The sequence below is a fragment of the Tachysurus fulvidraco genome, chromosome 16 (assembly GCF_022655615.1).
Source record: "Tachysurus fulvidraco isolate hzauxx_2018 chromosome 16, HZAU_PFXX_2.0, whole genome shotgun sequence".
NCBI lineage: Eukaryota > Metazoa > Chordata > Actinopteri > Siluriformes > Bagridae > Tachysurus > Tachysurus fulvidraco.
In genome coordinates, this window is record NC_062533.1 from 15,289,637 (window position 1) to 15,309,213 (window position 19,577).

The following is a 19,577-nucleotide window of genomic DNA, read 5'->3' on the forward strand; positions in this document are numbered from 1 at the left end:
AAGCGGTAGAAAATGAGTGAGTGAGTGAGAATAGAAGCCTTTATTTTGGCACAGTGAAATTCTTTCTTTGCTTATCCCAACTTTGGAAGTTGGGATCAGAGCACAGATTCAGCCATAATACAGGGCCCCTGGAACAGAGAGGGTCAAGGGCCCAACAGTGGCAGCTTGGCAGTGCTGGAGCCCCCGATCATTAACCTACAGTAAAGCCTTCACCACTTGAGCCACCTCTGCCAGTTTGACATACTTTCTAATGATATTCCTTTAGTTCTGTCTCTAAAAATCTAAACAAAACAGTAGCCTTATTTAAATCACTGCAATTCTGACCGGGATGTTACAAAGGATGAACTTATAAACTTTATCAATGAATCCTGATCATCTTCACCGACTCGTGTGCATGTTCACGTTATTCAACATGTGTTAAAACCTCACTGTTAGATCCCAGTACCTGTGTATACCTCTAGACTCAATCTAATAAAAAATACATTAATAAGAATACACACACCAAACTTATACACTTGCATACAGTATTTATGTTGATATCCAATCAGCCAATCATATGGCAGCAGCACAGTGTGTAAAATCATGCAGATACAGATCAAGTGCTTCAGTTAATGTTTACATCATTATAACATTAGAATGGATAAAAACATTGGGAGCAAGTCTGACTTTAATCATGGCATGGTTTGGGTTTATATACAGTAGACTAGTGTGAAAAAGACAATCCTGTCGGCAGGCTGAAACACCTTGTTGAAGTAAGAGATCAGAGAAGAATAAACAGACCGTGCTGACAGAAAGGATATAGTAACTCGTACAAGCATTCTTTACAACCGTGATGAGCAGAAACATGTCTCAGAACAAGAAAAACCTAAAAACCTTGAGGTGGATGAGCTACAAGAGCACAACACCACATCAGGTTTTACTCCTGTCAGCCAAGCTCAGGAATCTGAGGCAATCATGGGCACAGAATAAGTACAGAATACTGGAAAAGGACCTGCATTACTAAACAGGTGTACAGGCGTTTCTATTAAAGTGGACGGTGAGTGTAAATAAAAAAAAATCCATAAAAATAAAGCTCACACAGATCCTTGTTGTATCTGTTTAGCCTGAACATTTGTTTACATCATGTTTACACTCGCACATCAGAATGTTTTAAAGATATTATTTCTCAAAATCGCAACCGCGACGGCGAACGAAAGTGCAAAAAGCTGCACATCATTTGATGGATATCTTTCAGTTGATTTACTCATCGCTCATGATGGACATCAGATTAAAGGCAGTACTGTAGACAGCATGTTTGAACCGTTTTTTTTTTTGTGTGTGCTGGAGGTCATTGGCGATGAAGCGTAGAGCTTTATATACATTGTTTACAACAACGCTGGTGTGATTTATATCACAATCAATTCAGCCTGTGGAGAGATAACGGTCTGGCCTGGTGAAGTCGACTGATGTTTGCTTTATGGTTACCAGATTTTTCTCAAATTTACTTTATTTCAAATGCTATAAATTTCCAATAGATGTTGCAGTTGAGGGTTAAAGACCTTTCTCAGGAGCCCAGCAGTGGTAACTTGTTGGGCCTGGGATTTGAACTCCATCCAATCAGTAGTCCAACACCTTAACCATTAGGCTACAACATCCCATGTGTTTGAAGTTTGTGAAGATTTCAGACACAGGAAAAATGGTCCACTTTATATATAAGTATAAATGTCTAAAATAATCTCTGGAAAATTGTTCATAGTGTGTGAGTGTGTGAGTGAATGAGTGTGTGTTCCCTGCGATGGGTTGGCACTCCGTCCAGGGTGTATCCTGCCTTGATGCCTGATGACGCCTGAGATAGGCACAGGCTCCCCGTGACCCGAGAAGTTCGGATAAGCGGTAGAAAATGAGTGAATGAATGAATGTCTAAAATATATAAGGTGTTTTTTTAATACTAAATTGTTGTGCTGAAATAAAGGAATAAAATACTTTCAAATATGTAGTTATTATAATAATCAACTACGGAGTGGTAACAGTAACTGAAAACAGAAATTTAATGTGATATCCACAGGATATGGATATTCTTATTTAAAACATATTTTTTATTCAGTTGAAGCTTTGTACACCATTTATTATTAATTCAGCTTTTCTAGAAAATGATTCTGTATAAGCTTGTGGGAAGTGGTAGCTCAGTGTTTAAGGCATTGGGCTGATCAGAAGGTCATGAGTTCAAATCCCAGCCCGATCAAGCTGCCTCTACTGGGCCCTTGAGCAAAGCCATTAACTGTCAGCTGCCCAGTTGTGTAAATGAGATAAATGCAAGTTGATCTAAATAACTGCATCTGCCAGATCCTGCAAAATAAATAATTGTAAAACATGCATCATTTTATATCTGCAACTATATCGATTTTTTTAAAAACATTTATTCAGAATTTTGAATTGTAATACAGTTTAATGTGAGGATACAAACTCAATTAACCTATCTGAAGTCCTATTTGAAAACCACAAAATCCAGTGATTAGTTGTACTGCATGTGTCGTCCTAAACGTCGGTTGGATGTATGGAGTTTAGAAGCCTATAGGGGGAGCCAGCATACACCACCGAGGGACGCCCATCTGGGACACGATGCCACTCGAACCACTTGGCGATAATGACAGTGCACCTGGAATCAAAAGGCACCTGTGTGTTGGTGCCAAGATTTCACTTATATAAGTGGATAAACATTGTGCTCATCCTGAGTCACTAAAGCACCAATTACATACACTGCGTAACACGGCTGCCATTAAGCCTGCTTTATTTCTTTGAAGATGGCAAACAACAAATAAAATCAAAAACCTTTCCTGTTTTATGTAGACTACAATACAATCTACAGGCAATTGAGAGATTTCCAATTCATATGTGCAGCATAATTGCATTTTGTATGTAAAAGCCTTGATTTATGCTGATATTTAATTGTTCTCTAATCGTACTGTAGCAAACACAAAAATAAAAACAATTTTCTAGTTTCCCTTTCACAACGAAACACAGGAATAATGTAGAACACCAAGACATGTACACAATACATCTGACCCATGACCTTTTACCCTATTTTTTTCTTGCTTTTTCTGTTTGCTGTGTGCAGTGTAGCTAGCTGTAAAAATAGGTTTGTTGTTTTGTTGTTGTTGTTTTTTTTTACACCCAGCACTTCTGTACAAAATAGCCATAAATTAAGTTAAAATAATATAGATGGAGCATCTTGGAATTGTGGTGATCACATGACAATCTTACGAATGTTCATTGAGCTACATCGAGTGTTCAACAAGCTATACTGGGCTTATAATAATAATAATAATAATAATAATAATAATAATAATAATAATAATAATAATAACCTTTATTTTCTATAGCACCTTTAAAAGTATATCTCAAGGTGCTTTACAAAAGCAAAATAAAACAATAAAAATACACCACATAATATAAAGATTAAAATTAAAGCAACAAAAATAGACTATAAAATAAGCACTATGTAAAATTACAATTAGTCAATTAAATGCTCCCCTAAAAAATGAGTTTTGAGCTGAGATTTAAAAATGCCAAGAGATTTTGCTTGCTTTATCTCAGTTGGTAAAGAATTGCAAAGTTTTGGAGCCAGTGAAGAGAAAGCCCGATCTCCCATCGGTCATAAACGAGTTAAAGAAACAGTTAAAAGACCAGTTTCAGAAGAACGAAGGTCGCGAGATGGAATATAAGGAATTAAAAGCTCAGTCAGATATTAAGGAGGCAACCCGTGTAAGGCCTTGTAGGTAAGCATCAAAATCTTAAAACCAACCCTAAACCTAACATATCATATTATGTTGTATAAAAAAATAAGCAAAAATGCACAGTAACATAAGTGCTTTAATGTGCATGTGATAAAAAAACTTGTTTCCAAAAGTTTACAAACTAGGTCACACTCAGAGCTTTATCAACCACAGACAGGACTCACATATCTGGATCTACTCCTGTCTGTATATTATCCCACTCAATCTCCAAGCTCATAACAACATCAGCTGCTCCTCGTTGTACTAATGGGACTCTCAATATACTCCACCACTCACACACTCCTGTGTGTTTTTGGAGCTTGTAAGCATGTTTTTTCATTTTGAGTGTCTGATTCAACGACTCCGTGTCATTGCGGCAAGCTGATTTTTATCACTAAAACTTGTTTGAATTCATTCTACACCAACGGTAAGATAAGGCATTTTAGTTTTCCCTATGCTTTACACTGAAAAACTAATGTCTCAGAGATTTATCTGTATGAGACGATGCCAGGAAAAGCTTGGCCAAAGTGTTTAAAGAATTTAAGAGCTTACAGACGGTTTCTTTTACTGTTTGTGTGTTTTGCCTCTGATAGAGTTATCTTATTTAAACTTATAGAGCCTTTAACTTGAGGCCTTGGAAATTACTTTATGATCTAAGATATGTTATGTGGTTTGTATGGATGTCAGATATTTTGTCTCTCAGTCTTCGGGGATATAAAGACCTGCTTGTTTGTTGATGCTTTTTGTGGCCTTAGGGTGGAAGAAATCTCTCATTGACTTGCATTTATCTTGTTGACACTAATGCAGAATTAAATGAGCCTAAGTATGCACCTGAGCTACGCAGCTTTTGCCAAGTGAGACTTCAAAATCCCCTCCAGCAAATTACCATCAGGTCCGCTTCAGCCCAATGCGATCAGTTCCTCAGCTGTAGGTGATTATTGCGGACTGAAATTGTGGGTAATCTTATTGTTTTATGCATTTAAATGATCGATCTTTACGTTTTTTTTTTTATTATTATTCAGTCCCCAGACTAACAACAGCATTGAGTTCCATCCTGTTCATCATCTTTATAAGCGAATCATTGTAAGTCAATATATTTTCATTAAAGAGTCCAGATAAATTTCATTCCTTTTTCAATGACGGCTTGCGTATGACACTGGGTAGAAAACATTTAGTCGTCATTATGGATACGTCTTTGCTCGCCTAGAAAGTACACATGTTTGGTAGCAGATATATATTCTCAGCATCAGCAAAGTTTCTAGGGCTTAGTTTAATGAAGTAAACCGTTTCTATGTTAAATGTCCAGATCCATAGAATACATACTGTGCTTCAAATGCAGCAACAATTGCGTTTTCATGTTTAACCAGTAGTGATTATTTCAGAGATGACTGTACATGGTTTTGTTATGATTTGTTTTGCAGTACTACTCTACACTTTAAATTTGCCACATAGGTCTTGAATTTGAAGCAATAAATAAAACACAATAGAAAAAAAACGTTCAAGCTCTCTAGCCCTGTGACATTCAGTTACAGTAAGTAGTTTACAAATGGCCTACAAGAGAAGTGTTTCAGGTTTAGAAAAATTTGGGTGCATTTCAATTACAGTAGCTCTTTAGCTTCCTAGGTGGTGAGTCAGTTTATTGTGTACACAAGTTGGGGCTCTTGTAATGACTCTGGCTTGCTACACATTGGGACAATGCTAACAAAATTTCTTGTGACATTCTAAATTTGAGATGCCTAAGCCTTGACTTACTAAAATGCTTCTCTATGGCAGTACGATTTGAAAAACTCAACTGAAGTGAATGCAGACATACATTCTGAGAGATTATACACCCTCGATAGACTCCTCAAAAGAAAGAAATTGTGCTAAGAGGGATTATAGGCATAAAATCAAAGTCCAAACTCCCTATCCAGACCATGTGAAGACGTGTAATGGGAATACAGATAAAGCTTCTTTTTTATGCATAATAGATCACAGAAAAACTGCAAATACGAGAACCCGACTTTCTTATTAGCTTCTCTTGTATGGAGTTGATATAACCCCTTAATGCCAATTTATCATTTTCTAAAGTTAATCTTAGTCCCAATCTTAATTATATATCTACGATCCCTGAAATGCTTCATAATTGCACCCCTACTCTTTCTTCTTATGCTACTTCTAATACAGTTAAAAAAAAACCCTCTTCACCAGCTTCTTGTTGGTTTTAAAATTTAATTGGCAAACTGAGAAGATTGATCAGGGTTTTGCTGGAGGCTAACTTTCCCAAAAATCATAAATCATTAAGCTATAAGTTTTGCGAATGAGATGTCCATCCATTTCATATATAAATTGTGTATTTTGTTGTGGGTGAGATTTTGTTCCTCTGTTTAAATTTAACAGAAAATGCATTATTCAGAGCACAGCCTTATGTCTCATTGGCTATTTTTTTTTTTTTTTTTTGAGAATGCATGAAGATAAACATGATGGTGCCTGGTTAGCACTTTCAATGACATGGATTCACATCACTTGTAATGTTAGAGAGACAGCAAATCACTACTGTGGTATGATGGGTGTGATCTCTTTCGTTATGATTTAGACCATGAGGAACAATGGCTCACTCAATGAGGATGAGTATTATGAGGATTAAAATGATGTAAGTCATTCATTCATTCATTTTCAAACGCTTATCCGAACTTCACGGGGAGCCTGTGGCTATCTCAGGCGTCATCGGGCATCAAGGCAGGATACACCCTGGACGGAGTGCCAACCCATCGCTGGGCACACACACACACTCTCATTCACTCATACACACACACTACGGACAATTTTCCAGAGATGCCAATCAACCTACCATGCATGTCTTTGGACTGGGGAGGAAACCGGAGTACCAGGAGGAAACCCACGATGCATGGGGAGAACATGCAAACTCCAATCACACAAGGCGGAGGCAGTAATCGAACCCCCAACCCTGGAAGTGTGAGGCAAACGTGCTAACCACTAAGCCACCGTGCCCCCCTGATGTAAGTCATATTAGATAGTAATAAGTCATGTTAGACTCAACTCGCCATTCATCAAGACATCCATTATCTGCACTGCTTATCCTACACAGGGTCAAGGGGAACCCCTGAAGTCTATCCCAGGGGACTAGTAGCACAGGGCAACCCTGGACTGAGTGCCAGTCCAATGAGAGGCAAAATCACACACAGACACACACATTCACAACTGATAATTTAGAGATGCCAATCAGCCTACCGCACATGTCTTGGAAACCTGAGCACCCAGAGGAAACTGTGGGGCAGAGGTGAGAGGCAAGAATCAAACCTTCAACCGCCAGACCAATATATTTTCTTTATACAACTAAGCAATCAAGGGGTTAAGGGCCTTTTTCATGGGTCTATTTGAACACACAACCTTCTGATCCTAGGTCCTAACCCCTGAGTGACCACTCCCCTCATACCCCCATCTTGGAACAAAAATCTCAAAAGAATTATACAATGTAAATTCAATTTAAAATGAGATTATACTAAAATTGCATATAGATACTTTCAGGTATTGAAATTCATCATATTGTGTTAAGCTTTTATCATCCTGAGAAATGTCCAAAATCCCTTCACACCTAAGCAGAATAAAGCTGATTTGCTCAAACATCACAACTGAAGTAGGAATTCACGCAGTGCACAGTAAGGGGCTATTATGGTGAGAGCTGTTATGTTTTAATAATGCTTGACTAAAACAGGCATTTCCCTCTGTACTTTCTTCAGACTCAGCTATAGAAAATATAGTTTTATGGGAACTAAACTAGTTTTGTTTTTTCCACTGGTTACATTGAGGTAGCTAAAACTGTTCTAGGAATAAAGTGGTTTCCATTTCAATAATCCTGTTATTCACAAAAAAATAAAAAATAAAAATAAAAAAAATACTGAGCCCTTGAGCACCCTTCTGTAAATCCCTATTAGTTACAGGGCTGGCTGTGGTCTCCGAGTTTCCCATTAAGCAGCTCTGAAGCTCTCACACTGCTATCATATGTCTGATTAACAAACTTATTCTCTAGGGATGGATTTAAAGTCTGGAAAGTGAAGAGGCTGGATTAACTTAAAAGCTGCCTTGTGAGGAGAAGTTATCTCTATCTATCTGTCTGTCTGTTTGTCTGTCTGTCTACAATAATGCTGTAATTATAGAGTTCTTCCTGTTTAATTTCCTTGGGATCAATAAAGTATCTATCTATCTATCTATCTATCTATCTATCTATCTATCTATCTATCTATCTATCTATCTATCTATCTATCTATCTATCGTGGCAGTGCATGGTTCTCTGGTTTCCTCTTCTAGTACAAAGACATCCTTTATAGGCTGCATGGCATCTTTGTACGATTTCAACCTGCAATGGCTTGTACCCTGAGTCCTCTAAGATATGCCTGAGGTTCCCCAAAACCTCGGATAAGAGGTACAGACAATACTTAGGTGAATAAATGATCTCCTGGGGCAGTCGTAGCCTAATGGTTAGAGAGTCTGATTCGTAACCCAAAGGTTGTGGGTTCGAGTCTCGGGCCGGCCACGACTGAGGTGCCCTTGAGCAAGGCACCAAAACCCCCCAACTGCTCCCCGGGCGCCGCACCATAAATGGCTGCCCACTTCTCCGCGTGTGTGTTCACGGTGTGTGTTCACTGCCGTGTGTGCACTTTGGATGGGTTAAATGCAGAGAACGAATTCTGCGTATGGGTCACCGTACTTAGCCGTATGTCATGTCACTTATAAAGAACACCAGAGACAATCAATCAATCAATTAATCAATCCAACAATCATCCAGTGAGTGTCAGTTTTTTGGGCAGTAATGCCATGTAAATGAGAGAGGTCAAATGAGAATGGCTCTAGCTTACAGGCTTACATGGTAACAGAAATAACAGCTCTTTGTTTCCATGGTGAGCAGAAAAGCATCTAGGAAACTGTACAGGTTGAGATTAGAACAAAAAACATTTGATGTTTATCAATTTACATGACTTATAATTGTCCATAATCCTGTGTTTACTGTAGCCTCTGATTCCTGTTCTTGACTCATGGGATTGGAACCTGATGTGATCATCTTTAGTTCTGCATGGAGGAGTGGGCCACATCTCCAACCTTATTATATTACAGGAAGGGAACTTTAGCTATAATTTTTTCCAGGGCATCACACAATTTCTGATGAACCAATCATGAAACCAGTATTTTGTAGGGTAAAAGATAATGTGCTTAAAATAATATCTTGTGTTCGGAAAAAAATAGAAAATAAAACTGTATGATGTCCCTTTAAGTTTAAACTCAATATATTAGAGTGCATATGCTGTTTTTATATTTTTTCCCCCTCCTAACCAATGTTTAATGAGTCTGAACTGGGGAAGCCAGTTGCTTTAATGAAACTCTCTGAAGAACGCTCAGATCTGGTTGCCCACTTTGAAGCATATTCTATAAAATGAAATATTAATTTAGCCTAGCTCCAGTCCCACTAAAAACTGGATACAACCCATCAGCTCAGGAGAATCACACAGGGCATACATTTTCAAAAGCATAAATAGTTCTTGCATGTTTACACACAAGTCTCACATTCTGGTGGATTATAGAGTTTGGCAAGTCCAGTTCTTAGCCTTAAAGACTTCACCGAAGACTTTATAGTGAAAAGACAAATAACTGTAAAACCTTGGATGTTTGATGCTTGTGATCTTTTCATTAGGTAGTTAACCTTAGCAGTACATTTCTTAACGTTTTTATAACCCTGAGCTTTTGCTGCGACTTGTGCGGAGAATGATATCTGAGATTCACAGTTACTGACATCGAAATGCATCATAAGCGACGCTTCATGAAAAAAGCTTTTTGGGAATACCATAAATACATAGAGATTTCAGACCTTTTCAGACAGTAATCAATAATGGCTGGGTATCTTTTAGTCAGCACTTTGGACTGGAGCTTTTAAATCTGCTCTTCTTAGCTGTCTATTCAAAAGTTCACTTAGCTCTTCCAAGCCAAGAAAGAACCACTAGGTAAATAGGCTGGTAAATGCATAGCAGTTAAAATGAGCAAGAGTACATTTCATTTCATTTCATTCCATTTTATAGAGGCATAGTTCTATATGAGCTATTGGGGGAAAAAACTAATTTCACTTTTCTCCATATCCTTAACCCACAACCTTTAATAAACACACACTCACATCTCATAGGATTTGTAATGAGTTTGCATTTAGGGGGATGTGTAAAGCAGTAAATGTACCTGTATAGCATTGAATCTTAATCAGTAACCACTTTATTCTACCAAGGTTATTGGATCAGGTGTATTATCCAAGGAACACTGGGTGGGTTTAACCCCTGAATGGAGTGTTAGTCCATCACAGGGCACCAAGCACCCACACACACACACAAACACATATGCACACCGTGGTGCAATTTTGAATCACCAATCCACCTACAGATATGTTTTGATGGGTGGCTGGGAGATAAGCCTTGCATCTTTGCCGAGCATTGGGCTAACTCTACTCTATCCCCAGATACAAAAGAAAATCTGTTTTTGAAATTCAATGAACCCATTCACCCATTATGATGAGAGAGACCCCGGGTTTGGTCTTTGGTCGATTCTTCCTATACACTAAATCAGTGGACTTATTGATCAGATGGCCTAGCTTCTCCAGCAGATGCTATGTTGATAATATGGTACTGCACCTCCTTTCTTCCATCCTCCGCTTAAAAATTACTTAGACTGCCTTCCTGCCTGGCCTTTTATGTCAAGGGAGAATCCTTTCCCTCAGCTGAGAAAGTTAAGTATTTTGGGACCTTATTCACACTGTAAGTGATGGAAAAGGAAAGTGTCAGATAGACAAACAGGTCAGGTTATGATTAATGATTGGTCTTTAGTGGTCAAACAGAAGCTCAATTTCTGGACAAAGATCTGTGATTAACAGTCAGTCTATATCTATTCTTTATCCTCTTCAGGGTTAAAATATAGTCTGGCTTATTCTGAAACAAGGTGAGGAGCTTGACACGAGCTTGACAGGATTGTTAAGAGAGACTTAACAATCCTGGAAAAATTACAGCTGCTGCTCCTTGAAGTAGTTCAGACTGTCAGGATCCAGCCCGGACTTTGGCCACGTGCTTTTGTTTATGTTCTATGTTCACATGTCTGCCCCACCCTTGTTTACTATTCTCCACCTCTGCAAACCTGTTCCTCATGTGTTAATTGTCTTGTATATTTAACCGTGCCGCATTGCCTATGGCGGTGCAGAATCATTGTCTTGTGTCAAGTCTGGTCACGTCTTTGGTTGTCGTGTCTTTGTCCCTATTTTTTAGTTAATAAACCCTTTTATTTTAGCTATCCTGAATTGGGTCTGTTTTTATCCCTGACACAGACACTTAACAAAGATATACCCTAGTAAATTTCCACTAGAGCTGTATCAGGTATGTACTTTCGGTTGGAGACCAGGGTTGGTCCATGACCTGCTGGAGCCTGTATATCTCACATTTGGCTTGGGAAAGTCCGGGGGATTTCCTAAGAGAAGCTGGAATCTCTGGTTAGGGTTTGAGAAGTCTGAACTGACCTTCTCAGCTGGTTGCCATCGAAACAAAAACTAGAAAAAGTTGAAGAACAACAAACTACTAAAGATTTTTTTTTTTTTGTGGTTGTCATAGTATTTTTTTTATATGTACTCACTAAGTTTTTTTTTCTCACACTTCCCAGTTTCAGAGATATAAGGTGCGACCGGTGGGTAATACACTTACAGCGTTAAAAATGAAATAAAATCATTGCTTTTGGTGATTCCCTTAAGGGATGATTTCTGTACATATGAGTCATTGAAAGTTGCAGGCTAAATGTAATAAATATGCAGCATCCAGCTTCATTACAGTCTCAGAGGTGCTCTTGTGGGAAGAAACATTCATGCCTGGCCATAATGAAGAGCCTCAATACAAACAGAACTATGGGAGCCTTGTGGGATGTAAAGGCTAGGTTAGTTATCTTTAGCACCAGGCTCTAGGGTTCTGCAGGGAAATAATGTTTTCACTGTTTAACACTTAAACTAGACATCACAATCACTCATGATAACAGTAGTGATAAGTTTTAGTGGTACTGAGTGATACACCAGCAGGTCATGGCTTCTCAAATATACTGTACAGTTTGGACAGCTCTGGTCAAATTCTTGTTTATTTGACTAGTTAATCAAGTGAAAGATGAAATGATCTCCAAAAGGCATAAAGTTAAACATGAAACATACTTTTACAATATTTTAAGCAATATCAGTGTATTGTTTGTTTTGTATGATTTTAGAGTTTCAGATAACTTTGACCAAGGTATCAGACCTTAATTAGCCTGTTAGGGTCATGGCTTGTTCACAGTAATTATTAGGAAAGGCCACGTGATTGCAAATTTCAAAGTTTTATAAATACCCAGACTCCTTTAACCTTGTCCCAACAATCAGCAGCCATGGGTTCCTCTAAGCAGTTGACTAACACTCTCAAAATGAAAATGATTGATGCCCACAAAGCAGGAGACGACTATATGAAGATAGCAAAGTGTTTTCAGGTACCAATTCCCTCAGTTTGGAATTTAATTAAGAAATGGTAGTTAACAGGAACAGTGGAGGGCAAGATAAGGTCTGGAAGACCAAGAAAAATATCTATTGTATGAGAGAACTGCTCGTAGGATTGCTAGAAAAGCAAGTCAGAACATCTATTTGACTGCAAAAGACCTCCAGTAAGATTTGGCAGACTCTGGAGTTGTAGTACACTGTTCAACTGTTCAGTGACACCTGCACAAATATGGCCTTCATGGAAGAGTCATCAGAAGAATACCTCTATGCGTCCTTACCACAAAATTTAGCATCTGGATTTTGCAAAAGAATGTTTACACAAACCTGATGCATTTTGGAAAAAGGTCCTGTGGACCACTGAGGTTACAAATAGAACTTTTTGGCTGCAATGAACAAAACACCAAAGAATATAAATTTAACTGCTAAGCATGGGAGGTGGAGCGATCGTGTTTTGGAGTTGTATTGCAGCCAATGGCATAGGGAACATAAACATAAGCAAACATAACACCATCTGTAAAAAAGCTGAAGTTTAAAAGAGAATGGTTTCTAAAAATGGACAATGATCCTAAATACACCTCAAAATCTACAATGGACTACCTCAGTAGACCTTCAAAAGGGCAGTGCGTGCATGACGGCCCAGGAATCTCACAGAACTGGAAGACTTTTGTGAAGAAGTATAGGCAAAAATCCCTCAAACAAGAACTGAAAGACTGCCTTTTGGAGATGTTTTCATTTTCCACTTACTTTTTTTTTTTATCGGGTTGCCCAAACCTTCGCATACCACTGTACAGTATGATGTTGTTAATTATTTCCTTCTGGCTTTACATGAAGAGGTAGATGATGAAGGGACAAGCAAGTCTTGCTCAATCCTCTGCAGTCTTCAAGAAACATGCCTCTCAAGCTGAGCTGACAGCAAGCATCCCAATCACAAACTTACCCAGCTATGAAATTGCAACCAACTCACAGGCTTCATAGATCTGCACAAGCTGTGCTTGGATTGAATTAGATAGATCAGATAGATACAGTATATAAACCCCTAAAGAAAGGTGTGCATTTCTACACATTTGTCCAAAATCTTATTAACGATAAAGTGCAAAGTTAAATTAATTTAATAAAATGGAAGTTGACTTGCATATAAGTGAGGTTATGTTTTTCTGAAAGTCAAAATTATAATCTATTTAATGAAACCCAAAGCAATTATTTACTAGTATCCAAAGGACAAATGCAAGGCATGCTGTAAGTTAAATCCATATACAATAGAGAGTCATACAAAAAATGACCATAAATTATAATGCATTTCACTGCATTGGATTAGATTAGACTAAGATTAGACCAGATTCTGTCAGTTAAATGAGTATATTGAGTGAATTTATGACAGATATCATATTAGTATAGAAATCCAGAAACTAGTCTGATACAGTTTAATATTAGTTTAATTTATTGTAATCTTAGTCTGATATAATCTTAATCTGAGCTAATATGCAATGAATAACAGACCATGGTGTAATGTTGCTACATAACTTGAATAAAATGTCATATATAGTTTATCATTTATCATTTATTCATGTTATATGTTTACAGCATGGGAAAGGAGGAGCATAGTGATGGCTGGACACTGTGCTGCTGATGCTGGCTTTGTCTGACCACATAAACAGAAAAAAATACGTCATTGTTGGAGATGGAGTGACAGGTGAGAGTTTTTTCACTAATTGAAATGAGGTTTTCTGTGAAGAGACGTTTACTTAGTTATGTTTTTTTTTCTGAATTATGTTTCCTGACTGATGCCCTTTATCTCTTCCTCTTGTTTTGTCTACTAATTGTTTGTCCATTTGACTGTTTTGACTCTTTTGGCTGCCTTTTAAAACTTGTATAGCAAATAAACTCCCCACTCGGAATCTGCACTAACGCTCTGAAATCGTTATCGGCTACAGATATAACCGTAACTGACAGCACACCTGCAGTGTTAGTGTTTCTGTGAAGCAGTTAATGAGGGATTTTTGTGTGCAGGTGTTAAAATAAACGGTGTTTGATATAAATCTGAATGATCTGTAATGTATCTGCAATGTTCATTAAATTTGTTTTTGAAGTGAAGACAACTTGCATAAGACACAAAAACAGAATATATTCATAACTCTCTTTCATAGATCAAACTTTTTAAACCATAAACAGATGGATTTATCAAGAAAAAAGAACCAAAAGCAAACTTTTGACATTTTCTGATTACAAACTAAACTGAATATATTTTGTATTATATTCGCAATATTGTAATTAACCAAAGACCTGAGTATAACATTGATTGTGTGAGGAAATCAAACCTAGCTAACTAGATTTAAAACATTCACTGCGTTAGTTTAGATGGCTTCTTTCCTCACATGGTATTTACACATGGAATACCTCAGACCTGTAGATCTGTGGCATTTTCTCTTTTTCTCCGTTCCCTTTTACACAGAGAAATTTCCATTCGTACCAAAATGTTTTTGTATAAGTCACATGTGAGTAAACCGTCCTCTCATTGGATGGAGCACTTCATATGCATCAAGATTGATAGTCAGAATCTGTGAGTCTACTGTGGCTTTCTTTTCAGCTGTAGATGTTATAATTTATACGTTTGTACGGGAATCAAGGTTTCATCAGGACAACGGTTCAATTCATGTTTCAGGTAAAAGGCAGTTATGCATCAGTTTAAAATGAAGAGGTATGCGTTGTCTTTGAATTGCTATGACATACTCATCCACAGAATTCTTCATCACCAAAAAGGCACGATAACCTGTGATTCATGTTCTGGGATACTAGCTGACCAAACACACCACATACTGTAGCACTCTATGCAATGTCATTTCCATCATGTATTGCTACACAGGTTGGTTCATTGGTCAACTGAGTCAGATTGCCTTCTCACCACAAGCGAACCGCTCCAGATTTCATTTGGGATTGGCCCGAGACCACCGGAATGAGGTGTTTTTGGTCAGGAGCCGAGCATAACTGCCGTGCCCATGTCTAAACAAACCAAACCCATGGGAGAAAACACGCCAGGCTCCGAGAGAAACGATCCAAACGAGCCAGAGGTACAAAAATCCTGAGTCAGATTTAACAATCTCTTTTCCAAAATCTAACAACTGCAACACTACACAAATGAAGTCATTCATTAGACAGCATTTTACACACTGTGAGGATGCATTTAGATATGAAATTGTTTCGTGATCCTACATGAATTGATCCATTTTACTGGGACTTGTAATCTTCCATTTGAGCAACAAAATCTCAAAGCTTCTTAAAATCCCGTCTCAGAAATTTACTGGATTTTGTCTCAATCTCCGTCCTGAGAGAAGCTTTGGGAATTCTATTCTCAGTCTTGTTTATGGTTCTGCATTCATTCAGCCGGGTTGTTGCGTTATTATTCATTTATAATGCAAAAAGTCATTTGCATTATAAAGGAATAATTCAGTTATGGTGTTAAGGGAGCAATGATGTTGCCTCCATGGCTGGATTGCTGCAGTAATATCACTTCCACACTAGACTTGTTCTAATCTCCAATTTATTTAATTACTGAGCGGTTTCTATTAGCTCTCTGTGTTACCGTGTGCAGCGGTGGATGCTGCACGTCGCCGTGCACTAAACCCTTTGCTTTTTGACATAGATGGATGCACTGAACTCTGTGGATTTTAATATGGGAGAGGCTTAACGAGAGAGGCAGCCATATAATAATGCACAATAATTTCCATTACTACACTTTTGGATCCATGTCTCCGAGCTTGATTGATTTTTTTTTCCCCTTTGCAACTTTTGCATGTATGCTGCTAGAATGTTAGCATTTGAACCGATCTATCCTTCCTCTGCTTTAGTCTTCAGCAAACAGCTGAAATTTGCAGACATTACAGACAATGCTTGCATAAAATTTATCATCGGGTCCCACTTTACTACGACAATTTCTAGCTATGATAGACCCACACCTATGCGCCCCTCATTTTCATACAATTATCAGCTTCCCCTTGTGACTCTGTGCCTCAGATATTCATCTATAAAGAAGAAGAGTTTAGAGTCACACTCCACTGGTTCTATTTGTGACACTCATCTCATCTGAGACTTTTCTGTAGTGTACCTATTCATTAGTACATGGCCGCCAGCAAAAGAAGGTAGAAAGGATGTGTGTTGTTATTCCGATGGTGTAGCTGCACAAAAAGAGGCGGCTGTCTCAGAGAGGAGACATCACCCAGGTGTTAGACTCATCACTTCAATACTGATTTATAAAGCACAGGGATGTACGTGTAGATAAACTGTATGGCCAGATAAACATTTACTCTTGACTTTCAGTGACAGATGGACAGAGAGTATAAACAATAAAAACAGGAAGAACAATGATTCGAATTCCATTGGTTATACTGGTATTTATTGTTATACATTGCTATTTTTAATGTCAATATGAACTTTATTTGCACTTAACCTTTTAATGCAGAATGTCCAGGATGGCAAGGAAGAAACTTCCTAGGAGTATACGAGGAAGACAGCTTAAGGGGAACCTCATTTTAAATTTTAAAGGTGAAACTCTTTATAAATTGTTGTGTATTTTAGAGTTGGCAGCAAGTCCAAAAGTTACAGTAATATTTACTCATGAAAATTTCATCATACTCAGAATTGGGTTATGCAGGAATTTCTGTGTGACTGCTTCAGATTATTAAAATCACCTGCATGTAGCACTTGCCTAGAAGAATTTATTGCCAGTGATGTATCTGACCCACATGTAACCCATAATGCAACAGGTCTGGTGCAGGGAAGCTGCCAGAATCACGAATGTCAGAATTAAACGTTATTCATTGTAGTTAAACCATACTTCTTTAACAACAACCGACTAAAATGTTAACATGTGACCCTGGTTGGAGTCTCATCTCCTGGTGTTCACTCTGCTGGGGATTGCTGTGGACGGGGCCGCTCAGAGACTGTCACGTTGTCTTTAAATTACTGTTGCGTCAGTCAGCTTTGCACTTCGATCTTCGATCATTTGAAGACTTCAGCAGGAAGGAATTAATGTTGGGACTGTGATGAACTGGAAATTGGCACTGACCCAATAGTTCCCCAGGAGGTCTTGGTTGTTTAATTCCACTCAACTCCAAACTGTCGTAGAAAAGACATTATTAACATTTACATTATTTGGTTCACCTCTGAGTCTGATTCCTCTCAAGTTTTCTTCCTCATAACATCTCAGGGAGTTTTTCCTTGCAACCGTCATGTCAAGCTTCTTCATTTGGGAAATTTGTTAGAGATATCTAGTAAATATAGTGGGACATTTCAACCTTTCACTGAAATTAATCCAATAACATACATGAGAGGGTGACATTCAGAACATTGGAGAACTTGTTGAACTCTCTCGCAACAACTTCAAGTAGATTCTAGCCCTGTGGGAGAAAGAGGATTAATGCAATCAACAATACCATGACCAGTCTTATTCTCCACCTCTGATGGCACACTTAATCAGTGGCCTTGCTTCTCTCATTAGTTCTGGGAGGATTGAGGAGCCCTCTGAGCATAAGCCACCTCCATTAATCCTCCTCCTCCATTGCTCATGTCCATTCCAGATCTGTGTGGATATCAGAGAAGCAGTGGGAGGAACATTCTCCGCTCTCACATTGCACAACCAGGGCCTGTTGATGACATCGGATTTTATTCGTGCAAATCGAAAAGGAATTTGATCATTCAGCTGTGGAGCAACGTTTTAACTCATTTAAATGTTTAGCATAAAGCTCTAAATTCCCAGTTATTGCTCATACACAAAGTATTTTGGTAAATTTTGGAAGTAAAAAAGAAGTTATTCTGATTTCTTTTAGTTTCTACATGTTTGTTTGTTTTTTTTTCAATCATTCACATTAATTATTTATTTTTTCCCAATGGCCAAAAAATTGAATTTCTGGAAATTCTGTTTTGTTGTGTCATTGTTCAGCATTGAATGTCTTTGTCAGGTCACACTCCACAGTGGTGGTTAATGGAATAGATAAAAACACACGGTGATATTAAGCTAATTTCTTCTCTGTTCCAAGTGCTTGTTCATAAGAATCTAAAATACGTAGGCCTCATTTTTAAATACTAAAATTCTGTGTTGGGAAAAATATCACATCTCATACTAAAAGCCAAAAGAGTCCTTACTTTTTCATGTCAAACTTGCATAGATAAAATAATTCATTTGTTTATTCTGATTGAATATGTCCCATAAGTCGATTTTCATTTTGTCCGCCAGTGTGCTGGCCTAAAGGGTTTAGATTCGGATAGGATTTAGACAGATTATTATTATTTATAAACCCAATACACAGAGGATCTCTCTAAAACTACATAGTATTAAACTAAATACTGCTCCGTTATAGGCACATTGTAAGGAGCTTGGTTAGCACTAAACCAGACCACCAGAGGGCGTCTGGCAGGTGTTTCCGTATGTGGGCGGTGCTACCTGTCTCATGTTTCCCGCCATTGCATCTGATCCTTGTGGACTTTATTTAGATGCCTTATATATGTTCATTTCATTGACTTTGTGTTTGTAGCTGTTGTTATCATTGTTATAGATGTTGTTATATTGGCACTTTCATGATAGCTATGTTTCATGTCATTCATGTTATTACAGTTAGATTGCCAAGTTATAGTGCAAAGTTATGTCAAGTTATAGATTGCCAAGTTATGTCTATGTCTCATGTTCATTGTAAGGTTGTACTGTAGTTTCAGGCTTTGTTTAATTAAAAGGTGCTTACACTGGAATCCCTGCACTTGGGTCTAATTACCTATACAGGACGGATGCCGGCCTCGATCCGCCCTTGTACGTTACACACATACAGTACACTGGTGCAATAAATGTGGATCACTTTTTGGTGAAAGGTTTGTAGACACTTGACTAGAGGGCTGCACTGGGATTGGGCTCCCGCGGGACCCATGGGACCCAACGCAAATCTCGCGGGAGCGGGCGGTTTTATCTTTGCCCCGGGCGGGAGTGGGAGGTCAGAAAATTTAGCGGGAGATCCACGGGACCCGGTGGGATTTGGCGTGTAGCCTAATAATAATAATGGAGTCAACACATGACGTTGAGAAGAAGATTAGTATTAGCATTAGGATTCATTTATCTTATTTAAATGCAATCATGTTTAATTCTGTTATTCTGGACATTAGCCTAAACTAATAATTGGTCTGATCATTTGTATACAATCAAAATGTTCACACGCTCTCAAGAAAAAATCTGCAGGAGTGGGTGGGAGTGGACACAAACATTGCGGGTGCGGGAGGGAGGGGAACACGCAGCTTGCGGGCGCGGGCGGACCTGGTCAGAAATT

The 19,577-nt window shown here is 38.3% G+C and overlaps 1 long non-coding RNA gene across 1 annotated transcript; it reads left to right on the forward strand.

Moving 5' to 3' along the window:
• Positions 1 to 3,984: 3,984 nt before the first annotated feature.
• Positions 3,985 to 19,259, forward strand: LOC113648324. Its single transcript, XR_003441882.2, has 3 exons — positions 3,985 to 4,179; positions 13,858 to 13,966; positions 17,847 to 19,259. It is a non-coding gene; the product is annotated as an uncharacterized LOC113648324 (long non-coding RNA).
• Positions 19,260 to 19,577: the final 318 nt, after the last annotated feature.